At 32.7% G+C, this 14,696-nt stretch overlaps 1 protein-coding gene across 1 annotated transcript in view; it reads right to left on the bottom strand.

Annotated features, from left to right (window-relative positions):
* Window positions 1-14,696, bottom strand: part of LOC100650548 (neuronal calcium sensor 2) — a 71,755-nt gene that overhangs the window by 55,784 nt on the left and 1,275 nt on the right. The gene's annotated exons all lie outside the window — the stretch shown is intronic.

Below are 14,696 nucleotides of genomic sequence, written 5' to 3' on the forward strand. Positions count from 1 at the left end.
GCGCAGGTACTAAACTGATAAATGTACAGAGAAATCGTTATGATTCGGCCTGGGATTGGATGATGGAAGAGGTGCAATGAAATTTGTAAAAACATGATTTCCAACTGGAAAAAAGCCGAAATATAGAATTTGCGAACGAAAAATTGCATAGTCAAAGTTAGATCAATTTAACAGGTGCATGAATAAAAAAAATTCAAACTATTCGCTTGTGAAAAATTCGTATTCCCACGAGATTACGCAACCGTCCAACAGAATGGAAACTGCATAAATATATTTAAACCATACCGATAATATTATAATATTAACTTAGTTTTATATTACAATAATATAATATCAATCGAATGTTGTAACTATTACACGTTTTAACGTTAAATAATGGAGCGTTAGATCGTATTATTCTTCGATCGAAGGAATTCCAAAATAGTTACAATTAAAGAATCGGTAAGATTTTCTACGGATTATATCTGCAGAAGAAAACATCCTATCGAGTGTTCTAAAAATTGAGACTTTAGTATTTGTTTGCTTGGTAGACATTAAAAATACTTATACTTTAAAATGACTTCTGCTTGTTTTCAATTCCGCAGTTGCTTGGAACTTCTGTGGCTGTGGATTTTATCACGAAGAGAGTGAGTTATAGATTCTATTCGAAGCCAAGCAAATATCTCTTCAAATTCTTCGATCCTAGATGGAACTTGATAGTAATAGTTATGATACACGAATAACTACAGAATGTAAATAAACAATTACGTCATTTACCTAGAGCAAGTATTAAATTGCATTTCAAATGTGAAGTAAAGAAACGATGAGATAAGAGTAAGCATTTTCGCGTTATGAGATACATTTTTAATTAAAACATAATACGCGTAATAACGTATTTCACGTTTTAATTATCGCCTCTAGACGTTATCCGAAAGAAAAAAATAAAAATGTATATTGATTACTTTGAATGTGTCTACGATGTGAATCAGAATTGAACAAAATTTGCCTTTGCTTAGTTTTATCTTCAAGAGGTTAATAGGAAACAGACATTTAGGTTTATTCGAAACACAAAAGTACGTTCTGCAGAATTCTAAAATGCAATAAAATTTTGTTTCCCTGATTTGGTACTATAGAGATAAAAAAAAAAAAAAAAAATGGTATTTATATTTCTTGTTTCGTCCCTTTTCTCCGTCGTACAATAGCGATTTATGCTCGTGCGAGCGAAAATAAATCATAATAGAAAAAAAAAAAAAAAAAAAAATTGCAGACACAGAGTATAAAAATGTGTAGAGTTAACATCAATGTATATCCTTCAAGCATACATTAAAGCTAACACTGAAAGGCATAAAACTGTCTATACTTGTTAATATATGATAGACCTTAGCGATTCGGCCAGTAAAATATACTAGATATTTAAACCTCGTCTATCTTAAACGGTTCGAGACATTTATTTGTGTTATTTATTTCTTCGCTCCTGGACTTCGTTAAATATATAATACATTCTTGTTAGTTATGTTAAATTCGCTGTATCGTCAATTACAAAAATGTTCCACGACCCGGCGAAATATGCCGTTCCGCGGGAAGCGACTGAAACTGTAAATTTGTTCAAGAACGTAACGATATAAATTAAATAACGCATGCGAAATATCAGGTCTTGAAATACCACGCCTTATGTGTGGCCGGTTGTGTATTCTATTTGGAAGCTGCAAGTAATTATGTTTAATAACTTCCTTTAGACATTATCCCATCATACTAATCATATTTTCTATGTACTCTATGCCAATAACGGAGCGATGGCTCATTTGTATGGGAAACACGCTTCTCTTACGCTACGTGAATAATTATTTCGTTGGGGAAAAAAATGTCACCTTTTAAGTAAGCAAAAGAAAATTCTGAAACTTTCATGCATGCTCTGAAAATATAAAATGATGGAAATCCTTTCAAGGAAGGAAGAGAGAGTAGAAATAAAATGAAATTTATCGCGTTATGCAAACTATCTGAAACGAAATTTCGACAAACGTTTCTTTTCGATTAAACCCTTCACGTATCATAAACGATGAACGTAAAAAAATATCGTTAACTACGTTAACCGTAAAACTAGGTCAATTAGATGAAAAAAAAAAGTTCACTCTTAAATTTCTTTCCTGAATTTTTATCTGTATCGAAAAAAGTTTCGAACATTTGAGTTAACGAACGCCTGTATAATGTAGTAGAAAGATAAATATTAAAATATTTCGGAACTTTTGTACATTTTTTGAAAGCCTATAAAAATAAAAAAGTCAGAGACGAGGTTAAGCGATCCAGTTTGCCCACAGAGTATAAAAAAATATGTCTGCCTGCGAAGGATTTAAAAACAAACGTAGCAAATACATAAACTCAAATGTAGGTATATGTGCACGAGATAAAATGTTTTCAAAATGAATGAAATTGCAAGCTTCCAGAATTTCGCATGCATCGGGTCACCTTTCTCTCGTTTTTATTTTTTGGGAACGGGACAGTTAATGCTTCCAGAATCAATAACATTATATCTGCAACGTTCGTATTTGCCAATTTCCGTTTTCTTTTTCTACCTTTTCGTCGTTTTCACCAAGCGTGCGCATGAATATATATACACATATATATTAAACCGAAGCTTGCCTTAATATTTCGTGTCTTTCTTCTTTTACTGCAATCTTAACGACACTTTGTCCGTTTTTCTTTCTTTCTTCAAATATTACAAAAATTACAACATAAAATACGAAAGCCATGTTTAACATACATTGCATACTATAGAAATTTAATTTTCATCGAGTTATGACAAGAACGAGATGTGTATTTCGAGGAAAAGAGGAATTAGTAGTAAAGAAATACGTAATGGGGTAACGAGACATTGAAATTTTACGAGGCAACCCTGAATCCTGAATTCAAATATGTGGCACCATCTAGAGACACAATCGAGAATAAGTACAGTCGATAACGTAAGTTTGCGACAGTATTGCAGACATCTACGTTATCCACTACCCTATAGAATCTTAACCATGATGGCGTTGCAAGAAAATGGACCAGGTATCGATTAAGTACCTTGTTCTTTCCAAATAAGACCTTTTTAAGATATCGCAGATGCGCCAAGAATGAAATCGCTGGAATTACCTTCCACTCGATGTACATACGTTTGAACGGATATTCATCGAATACATTTACAAAAACAGGAGAAATTAATGAAAAATAAATTCATCAAGTAATTAAAGTAAACGTATAGAAAAGTGTAAACAAAGAAAATCACATACTTCTAACCAATATAGCTATAAATAAAATATAATCGGCACTAGAAAAAGATATCTTTTTCTGTACTGAAAAGAGAGGTATCGTGAAAATATAAATAGGAAAGTATAATTTGTTATTGGTTAAGGAAATTAGGAAATAAAACAAAGAGAACTGGGTCGAGCCATAAAACCGAGGGTAATCGTTATTTTATTTTCGTTGTGGTTCCTCTCATTCTGTTTGTATACGACAAATAAGAATGACAAATAATAGTATCTATAAATCTAAATAATCCTTGCATTTAATAAATATAAAGAAACCATATGCAACTATAAATACTAAAAGAAAAGAAGTTTCGTTAAATTAGTATTTATTTCGTTTCATTCAAGTTCAAAGGGAATTTTTGCTAAAAGTACTGCTCGTAGCAAAGACTCGTTAGATCGGTCAAGTTACTCGAATCCAAGCTACGTAGAGTCAAGCTATAAAACTACTAGGAATAAGGATAAATTGAAAATATATTTCAAGTTTAATAAACTAACAAGTTGATGCTAATAAAGTGGTCTCGAGTTGTTCGAATTCAGGTAACTCGACTAATCTGCATGAGGTTTAAAATAAAACAAAGTTAAGCATATCGAACATCCTACAGATACTAATCAATTTACTAAATATTGATAGACCGCGAATATTTATGCAAAAATAAATTGACATTAGGTGAACCTTCAGCGTTACTCAGTTTATTGCGTTTAACGAGTTTATAGTCGAGATTGGGAGTCGAGGCAATAACGATGAGATAAGGATAAAAAGGAAAACGCACGAAAGAAAGAATGATTTTCGCGCAAGAGCGACAGGCAATTCGACAAGCTTTTAAAAGATAGTTTTCACAATCTGAACTAAACGCGTAATCGGATCGAAACTCGGAGTCCCGTTTGTTCGACGGATGTACAAAGTGCAATGAAAGCGCTGCTTAAAATTACTTGTACGTCGTCTCAACAGGTAGGCCGATGGCGTACACTCTCCAAACTCCAAATCAGTTTCTGTGCGTCATCGCGTATGCCGGAAATCATGAAGTAATCGTGCGACTGTGACCAAGCTAGCGCTAAATACATCAGCTCGTAAAAAGCTTCGCACCTTGTGCACGCTACATTAGCGAGGATTCGCTGCGTCTCGTAATTATAAAATCACCTAAAAATTTGTTATTCTTACATAAGCTTTGAAATTTTACACTAATGAAAAATTATGCTATGAAAGTTAAAAATTCCGTAAATTTTTCTGTAGAATTAAATGTTCCACGAATTCTTTATTGGACAAATTAAATCAGTATAAAATATACATATACATCGGTGTCTAGATGATAAAAATGAATATTCTTTGACCACAGCGAACGCAAATAAAGTAACCGTAAATTTCTCCTCGTGAATTCAGCTTTTAATTACCGAGTTAATGAAAAACAGGTAACAACGGTTGCCGAGGGTAAAGGATTCATGAAATTAGTATCAATATCATACTAACGCGTTTCGTGTTGCTATCTTCCTTCAACACCATACTCTTTTTTTTTTTTAACAAGCGTTTACCGTTATACAGTTCAAGTCGTAAAAGCAATTTATGTTTAATCTACGCCTGAATTTTGAAAAATTTGCTTCGAGATAGGTGAAATAAATAATAGTATTAATACAAAGTTTCAATCGTCTATATTTTTATCGTTTCTCTACATTTTACTTCTACATTCTATTGTTTGAATTAGACAAATCACTTTTACGGTTTCGTGCTATTTTCGTAGTACTACTTTTCGTGTTCTTCCGAATCGAATCGACCTGTAAATTAATTACAGTGCAATATAACGAGGAAGAAGAACAGGGGTGTAACACTTTGAAAATATTCCCTAAGCTGGTCGGAAATTCGCTGGAACTGGATATTTTTAAACTTTTGTCCTTTGGATGTTAAACACTGGTTTCATTGTGCTTCAACTTTGTTTCTCTATAACGTTCGGAATTTTCACGTGTCACGCTTGTTCTAGCAAAATAAAAATTTCATCGACAAGTGTAAAAATAAGAAAAAAATTTCCTTGTTGTAACATTATGACACTGAAAGATATTCAAACGGTCTTAACGATTACGCCTTAGGCTGAATTTAACAGGTACCTTTCATTTTAGGATATTCCATTTTATGTAAAGCGAGATAAAAATTTTCCTGCTACCCCGTTATTGCTGCAAATTCTTCAATTAAAGAGACGAAACTTTATCAACTGAAAAGCGTAGCAATCATTCTCAATTTTCTCTACTGGGAACAACAGTTAAACGAATTTAATTTAGCATATGTAGTTCTCTACTTCCAACAAACTGTTCTTCAGAGTATCAAAACAGAAACGACCATCTACCCAGAGAAACGATACTTTCTTCTGACATTTTTTTTTTTTTTTATGGCTGTCAACATCAGCGAACATCAGCTCCCTATCGATATAACTTTTTCAGCGTTTCAATTTATAAAAGATGAAGCGGTGTCTCGATCGTAAACGATATCGGTGGTCGCTGTCTTCGCAGATATTACCTGCGGTCGACAATGTTTCTCAGTTTCTTGCGGTACGATGTGACAGGAAAAGCCGAGAAAGGAAAATGTGGAAACACGATAAAAGGAAGAAAAAGAGAGTAACTTTTGCTTGTTTTTACCTTCTGGTCGCGTGTAAAAGTTGGTTCCAGCATTGCACGTAGCTGTAATGGATCAATAGTGGCGAACACAGCGACCGGATGGGCTGAATATAGATACACGGAAGAAGTACAAGGTGAAGCATAATCATTTGTCGTTTCTACATTTTCCACCTGCGACCAAGCAGTCCGATTTGCTGCTCTTTCGTAATTCGCGTCTAACCGGTGGTTCTTAGTGACATTTCAGCGATCCAACCAGGCAAAATTATACATTGCGCCAAGGAGATACGAACTTTTTATATTCGGTTGCCAACTAAGTGATTGAGGATTTTGTCATTAGGTGGTATCGACAAAATCCGTAATCATTTAGTTGCCAACCCAATAGTTTCATGGGTTTTCCAGTAACATACGGCACGATCTATATTCGACCAAACGTTCATACATATTTAATGTTTGTTAATAAAAGGAAAAAAATGATAAATATTGAAATAATGTCGCTGAAAGTAAAAACAAGGCAGATAGAACGCAGATATATATATATTTATAATTATAGTGACTCATTTATAAAAAGTTATCAGGTTCAAATTGTATTTGCATAAAATTTTAAAAGGCAGAAGTCATCCGATTATGTCATTTCATTATGAATATGAATTTTGAAATAACCGCGTATCAAAGTAAAATCTCGACCTATGATCAATTAATAAACTGCTTGGTAGATGAGAAATTTAAGGAATGCTGGGAGTAACGATGGTTATTCCCATGGTTAACAAAAGAATATAACTTGCATATTCTAATACGTTTTATATGACACGTAAAGATCGTGTGTGGTAAATGTTCAAAAATATTTTCACCAATCATTATTCGGTTCATTATCAAAATTGAATTTTTTCGTGCTATATTGCTGACATTTCGCACTGTGCAATGTTGTTACTCTCGTTGTTCCCGACACGCTAGGTACGTATTTTCGAAATAAAATAAAAGAAGACAGAATGATCGTGGTAGTGAAATATCGATTACGTTGTCATGCTTCATTTGGAGTGTTGAAGGGTATCACGTTAAATGATTGAAATAAATCTCTTGAAATATTTGCTGTTATATGACACAGATGAGCTTGGAATTCGTTCCATTTAATTATTCGCGTTCGGTACTGTGAAAATATATTTTATCGCGATGATAATAAAGACAACAAAAGCTGCCTTAAATGTTTCCCCTTTATATTTCAAAATGTTATTTTATTATAAAAGCAGCAGTTAAAAGTAAGAATGAATGAAAGTTAATATACAGAATTTAATTATTCAATGTCTATAAGCCTTGTTTGTTACTATACTTTATTACCATATCGATTTACCTAAATGTTGATGCGGTCGTTTTAGCAGAGCTACATATTTATTGCAGTATGTATCGAATTAATTGGATTTAAGAGAGTAAGTATAAGTCATAATTATTCTGTGCAATTAGATTATGAAAAGATTAATTGATATACTGAAAGTTGTAGACCTAACGAGAAATTATATCTACAGAGACCGACGTGTTTTAATCATACATTTTTGTAACTTAATCGCTGAATTTCTGAGAAACATACAAACTCATTTTTCTTGAAAAAGATAATTATTCTCTCGTGGATTCCTTATGAAAAGGCTTCGTGCATGAGTTTAGACACGCCCCGGAATATTTACACTGTCTATATTCATGTTTCTTTACTATAGACACATTACTTTTACGTCATGCAATTAGAAACATAATATTTTCTCCCCGAGTACCGATAAAACCACGAATTACTTAAAAGGGAAGTTCGGCGATTCGAAAATTCAAACAAATTTGACGGTGCAGAAATGTAGTTCATTCGATGTTAATAACGGAACAGTTTCCTTTCTGCTGAAAACGAGGTAAAACAAACCCCAAAGAAATCTTGTCTTTTCATATTATCCTGAATATTTAAGAAATTATATGTGTACTAGAGATATAGAAAAACGTTACATTAAAAGTTGAAGTGTTCTTTATGATCTATATCGCGGATGTGAACAATTATCAAAAATGAATGTTTTCTCAAAAACTACCCCTTGTTTTATTTCGTGTTGTCACACGAATGGATACCGTTCGAACAGATCCTCCGAGTTGAAACAACGTGCAACGCTGCTCGTGAGCTCTTGTGTACCTATTGCAGCTCATATAAATTACTTATATTGATTAAATTATATTAACTACATTAAATTATAGACTTAATTTGTTCTGTCTTTCTTATCCTGAAATATACCGGATATAAATAAATGTTACGGTTAACGGTAGCATTTTCTCGCTAATATCCAACTAACAATAAGTAAAGAGAATGAGTCGTGTCTAAAAATAAGTGAGATATCACGTACATATTGTGGATTTATTGTATCGCGTAAATAAAGGAGGGAGGGGGTGAAAAAAAATACACCAAGAGTTGAACTTTCGAAAGATTGTAGGTGGAAGTGGATTATGGGGAATTTCTTTTGAAAATTTTTCACATCCACGATATAGGAAATACAATTTTTTATTTAACTTTCTTCTGTATCTTATAAAGTTTCTTAGATATTCGCGATAATATCAAAAATTAAGATTTCTTTATGGTATGGGGGCGGAGTTTTCATTCTTAAGATCGTTTTTGAGTAGGAAAAAAAATTAGTCCGTTATTAGCAGCACATAAATTACATTTATGAAAGGTTGCAAAATTTGTTAAGTTTTTAAGTTGCCGAACTTCACCTGTTAGTCTTATTTATCTATTTATTATTTATTACATACAGAAAAACTGGCAATTTTCGAGAGCCTGCTACAAATTAATAACAGAAATAACCAATCACGAAAAGAAATACCTATTTGTTGTATGTTCCACGAAGACACATTTCTAATTCGACGTGTTATATTAATCGTTTAAAGTTTTTATGGAGCAGACGTGTTTGAAATTTTTACGATGATATACGCACGAGACCGCATATACATTGCATGTTTACCCAATAAACAACCTTGTAATGCAAGAGATAAAGCAGTCTTCCTCCACCATATCGCCTTCCCATTCAAGAAAAAGGTCAAGGTGGTAGATATAAATAATTATAAAAATAATTTATTGCAAGCTACCTGTTTTAACGGAACACGTGCAGCAAATGTTGGGTAAAGGACGACACAGCTCGCCGTAACCAACAGCAATCGAACATTTAATCACGTTATTACGATAGCATCGTAACGATACTGTACGACCAAAAATCTTGATTCCGTTACGTTGCTTTAAAATTCACATGACGAATATTAGCGCACTAAGTAGAGCTACATAATGAGAGCTACAAAACAGATTTATCGCGGACTTCCTCAAATCCATCTTGGAAAATATCAAGACCGCAAAGATTATTATTATTCACCTAGTTTACTTCCCTTGTTTTCTTCTTCTATGAAAGAAAAGTATTCCTCTTTCCTCTAAACTGTTGTATTTCGATCGATGGTAGATACACCATATGTATTTCAATTATAAAATTAGAGATGAGAAACGAATTGCAATAGTTTTGCTTTCTATAAACTTAGCTAGAAATTTCCTGGTTTAGATATTCGAATATCTTTACGAGCCACTGCATGTTATTGGCAAAGAAATTATACAAACGGTTAGAAGCCGAATGATTAATTGGAAACGCATTAGCAGTCTTCTGCAACATTTCCCAATTCTATCTTACATTCAGGATGAACTCACGCGAAAAGATATGCATTGTACTAGGTCGGGTGCATGGCATTTAGGTGCAACCATAGCACAATTTCTTTAGACACACGCGCGCACCCACGCACACACACACACACACACTCACTTAAAATTATCCGTTTTTAATTAGAGAGTTAGTTATACCTATTCACTCAGCGATTCTTCAATTAATGAGAACGAATAGGTTCCCTTCTTTTTCAGTGTGGTCGAGGGTGTGGTCTGTGTTCTTTGTATGCTTTATCTTTATCAGTCGAGATGCGGAGATTCATTCACTTCGTCGTCATCTTTAATATTGCCATTAGATATCGTAACTACCTCATTTTTTTTTTTTTTTTTTTTTGGTATCGTTACGGATAAAGAAGAAGAGCAGTGTAAACGATAGAAGTTTTGAAATTACCTAATACGTGTATTCTTAAACCAAGCTTTCTTTGGTGACTATATTAAATTACAAACTTAAGTATAAAGTGAAAAAAATATATATATATATATATTTATATTTATATATGTAAATTCTATAGAATTCAAAAATTCAAAAATTTTTATTTTAAAATTTATTTTTGTTTTGCTTTATCGGAAGTCATTTGCTGAATAGAATAGATCACGAGAGAAGAACGATTCTCGATTTTCCAGGTAAAATTTGTAGTAGATTTGTTATTAACTGTTATCGTATTTAATTTAATTATTCCTAAAATAAACTCGATTTTCCAGAATCGATCGTCTGATTTACCCCAAGGATTTACGTTATTACAATACATATATATAATGCTGTTCCCTCATCTGCCATGTAAAACTGGAAAAATGAAAGTAGTTTATAAAAATAGAATATGAAATATTCTAATAAGATTCGCAGAAGTATTCAAATACTTTTGCGAGCCACGTTACACGCATATAAAATACGTTCCAACTTTAATGATCGTGTTAAAATTACATTCGCGAATCGCTGTGGACAATAGCCATAAAGAATATTGCATAAAAGATTAAAAAGTATAAACTTTCAATGGAAACAACAATGAAAATAAGGACTAGATAGGTAGAGCACCGTGCGAAATACTGCCAAGACAGTTGATCTATAGATTTGGTGAAGAGGATTGTGTAACCAGCAATCGCACAATATATCGTCACTTGGCTCGTTACCATCTCTTCATTGCTTGCTCTTTTAAAATTCGCGAGATGCAAAGAACCGATTCTTGAAAGTTTCTCGCGATAATTACAATCGTTTTGATGCGAGACTGCGCTTGTCGCAGATTCGTATTTTTAATCATGCGTCGTTTTATAAATAGACTGCAGATGTTTACGCAAATTAGTATTTTTGTAAATGCTAAACTAGAGAAATGGAACCACAACGCGGACATTTATTCCATGTGTTGAACATCATAACGAATAGATACTGCGCTTTTGATATTTTACGCAATACTTTTTATTTTATACAATTTTTGTCTATCATGTGTATTTCATTTAAACTTTTCACAAACCCATCGACATCCGCAGCCTATTCGCGAATATCTTTATTTTGCAAGAATTTCGTTAGTGATCAGTGAAAAGTAACAATTTAGTTGATCTTCCCGCAAAAAAATATTTATCTTGGGATTTTTATAATCTCTATTAATGTTTGTCAAATAAATTAGATTATTGAGATATGTGTAATTTTGTGTATTACACTAGATTAGCCGCGTGTAGTAGTGACACACATATATGAGTATGAGTGTGTAAGAGTATGTGCGTGCACAGCGTCTCGAAAAACAGATGAATGCAACTGTTCGGTTAGTAGTGTGGTATAGAAGATGGTGAGACAAAGAAAGTGCTGAGATGCGTGCAAATGTAATATATCGACGAATATCTTGTAAATCACATATTAAATAAATCTGAAACTATTTTGATATCAATTCTAAGTGTAATCCATGTGTTCCTATACATTTATTTCGGCAATTAAGATCCACAATTCTTAATATAGATATATGGCGAAATTTTTGGAACGAAAAGATATTTAACCGGTGAAAATATCTTTCTTCGTTGGAAGAAACTTTTCATCAGAAATATCAAAATAAAAACAACGTGTAAGGTACGTAAATTCTCGTTATAATCAGTATGGGAACCTTTAATTTCATTAATCTTTGTAATAACTTGTTCCAACTTTTTAATTTGTAACTATTTGAAATATATTTAAATCAAATAATTAAGATTACGAAAGAAAGAGAAAGCAGTTAATGCTATAAAATGTTCAAACTCTGATATATTTCATGTCAGCTGCGGGAGTAAATGCATCTATATTCGATTCGCAAAATTAGCACACAATGAGGTCCAAATTTATTAAGTATTCTCCGTTCTTAGAACACCGTACAGTACGTAGTTCCTCTTTTAGATACAGACCTAGACACTCTAAAGACAGTGCAATCGCAATAAATTGTTATTTATAGAGCAAAGAAATTCTTCGTTTCCGTAACTATTCTAATGCATCTTTTGACGCAATTTTAACGTCCAATAAAAACGCGATAACAAAATCATATGCAGCAAGTCCTTGAAACTTCCTGTCATAACCACAATGTTAAAAAATAGAATTCAATGATCCTGTAAATTAAACAAGAAAAAGATTGTAAATGAAATGTTGCGTTAACGGAACCATAGCTGTCGTTGGCTTAATAAATATACTTAATAAAGATGTCTATTTCAAGCTCTGTTCGTTTCTCAATTGATGATATCTATGATGATCTCACACGTGGGTAAATTTGGATACAAATGAAAAAAAATATGCAATGATACGCCTACACGTCAATATTCCATCTCGAGTGTTCTGTGTGAGTCATGTGCAAGTTTTTATTGTTTAATGCGTTCAGTTTCTGAAATTAGTTCTGCTACTAATTCATCAGCAAATCTCTACGCTTGCATAATAAACAGACTGCGGAAAAACTATGCGCAAGAAGCAATGAATAACGTTGTTAAAAGAGACACAATCCATCTTGCTTTATCAACTTTGATAATTATGATAAGTTTTTTATATAGAAGAAAAAACGTCATGACAGACAGTGGCTGGATATTTCTTAAATGTAATGGCCCATAAACCTATTATTATTAATACATATTTTTATAATTACTCCATTTTACAATACTACGTCGCTTAAAAGCTTTACAGGAATACACTGAAGAGACTACACTTAGGGATACGTGTAGGCTCTTGAATTAAGGATATTCAAGAAGCAATTCATTTTCAGAGTGAACAACGATCTGAAGATAATTTTTCCAAATACTCTGCATTTCTTGTATGCAATACTAATTAGATACTACACTCGACATGTGTCGAAGCATATCAATTTTGTTCGCTATATCCATCTGAATTATCGTTACAAATATTAATGCATGTTTCATATTTTTTCAAAGCTACTTTATTACTGCACCATCGGCGCTGTTTGAAGATTTGAGTAATCCCGTCTAAACGCAAACAGAAGTTAAGAAATGTTCTCTGAAGCGCATTCAGCAAGGCTCGAGTTCAATTCTACGAACTGATATCAACAATCCGCTAATCTAAGCATCCGAAAACATAATAGAGATACGCTATATCGCTTTTTGACAATTATAACGATAACAAACGGAGCAATTTGAAAAATGCTCTCACGAATGATTAACTAATTCTTCCATAGCGTTTTATACAGTACAATTGGTTTAACTCTATCGCGATGCCCTAATATTTACATTAATCCTGATCCCATTTTAGCAGACAAATTCTTAAGCATCGAGGATGATCAAAACGACACAGCAGGATTAGAATGCGATTATTGAAAGTACAAAAAATGTTATATTCTTAGTATCAGATATGAAAGATGATATGTGTGTTTGAGATGGGAGTGTGGTTTTTTGGATATGGCGAGTACTGTGGCAGTTGCATGGGAATGAGTGCGAGTTGGAAATGTGTAAGCCAAGTCCTTGTCTCTGAGCTGCAAAGCCAGAAAGTAAATAAACATATACACATATACAAAAAAGGTTATACACCGAAGTTGCCTTATTTTATACGAGAAACTTACTGAAACGTTTAAATTGTTTTTTATCGATATTTCCGGAGATTTCAATATTAACGTAATCTTTTGAATTGCGCAGTAGATACTTAAACCGGATATACTCTAGACAAATCGAATAATTTGATATTTGCGGATTCGATTGGCCAACCGAAACGAAAAGCCAGTAGCGAAGATTTAATGCGTAATATTTCTTACACTATAATATTTCTTTAGCGTCTAGTAAATTCAGAAAGAGTATAAATGATCGGGCCAAAAACAGCCGACCACGACTGATACCAGTATGTATTCTCTAATTATTCGATGTAATCTACAGAATGCGTCAACCGAATATGTCAGGGCCGAAAGGCAGAAAATAGGTGCTTCAAAGGTATATATATAATCTAGACCGAATTCTAGCAACAAATATGTATAAAATCAACCATAATTATACCGATGCACTACAGAAAGTTTGACAAGAAAACAATAGCTGTTGGATTAAGAGAATTTACGCGTTTCCATTGATTGATAGTTGTTCAAATTTAGAATTTAAATAACCAGTAGAATCTGTTCTAATACTAATATTGTAACACCGTTTTGTCCTAATATTTAGACAGCGAATTTAAAAATAGATTTTTAAATTTAAAGATATAACCGTAAAAAAAGCAATGTTTGAATATTAGTTCATATCGCGAATTGAACCTTTAAATTTCCATTAAATTAGGTTAAATATTAAATTATTAAAAAATGCATAAACATCCGCAGTCTAAATATTGTATTGAATTAAGATTTATTTAATATAGTTACGAATTTAGTGCAAAAATGAATCCCCAAAAGATAATAAATATGCTCTTTCAATCGTGGGAAATAATCGAATTCAATAACACGTGTTAATGTAAACTTATAACACGCGTTATACATTCAAGTAACTGTGTATGCTTGCATACTTTACATGCTGAAGCTGCGCTTTATTATCTACGTATATACATATATGTCTGCTTTTTTCAAATCAATATTCATCAATGTTCCTGAACGTGGTTGTCTAGTTGATTAAAACTAATTGTAAAATTACTGTATAAATGAGTATATTAAAATGAAGAACGTAAGCACTATAAACTTTTTTCAAACGTTTTGTGCAAGAAAATTGTA

The sequence above is a fragment of the Bombus terrestris genome, chromosome 3 (genome assembly GCF_910591885.1).
Source record: "Bombus terrestris chromosome 3, iyBomTerr1.2, whole genome shotgun sequence".
In the NCBI taxonomy this organism is placed as follows: Eukaryota; Metazoa; Arthropoda; class Insecta; order Hymenoptera; family Apidae; genus Bombus; species Bombus terrestris.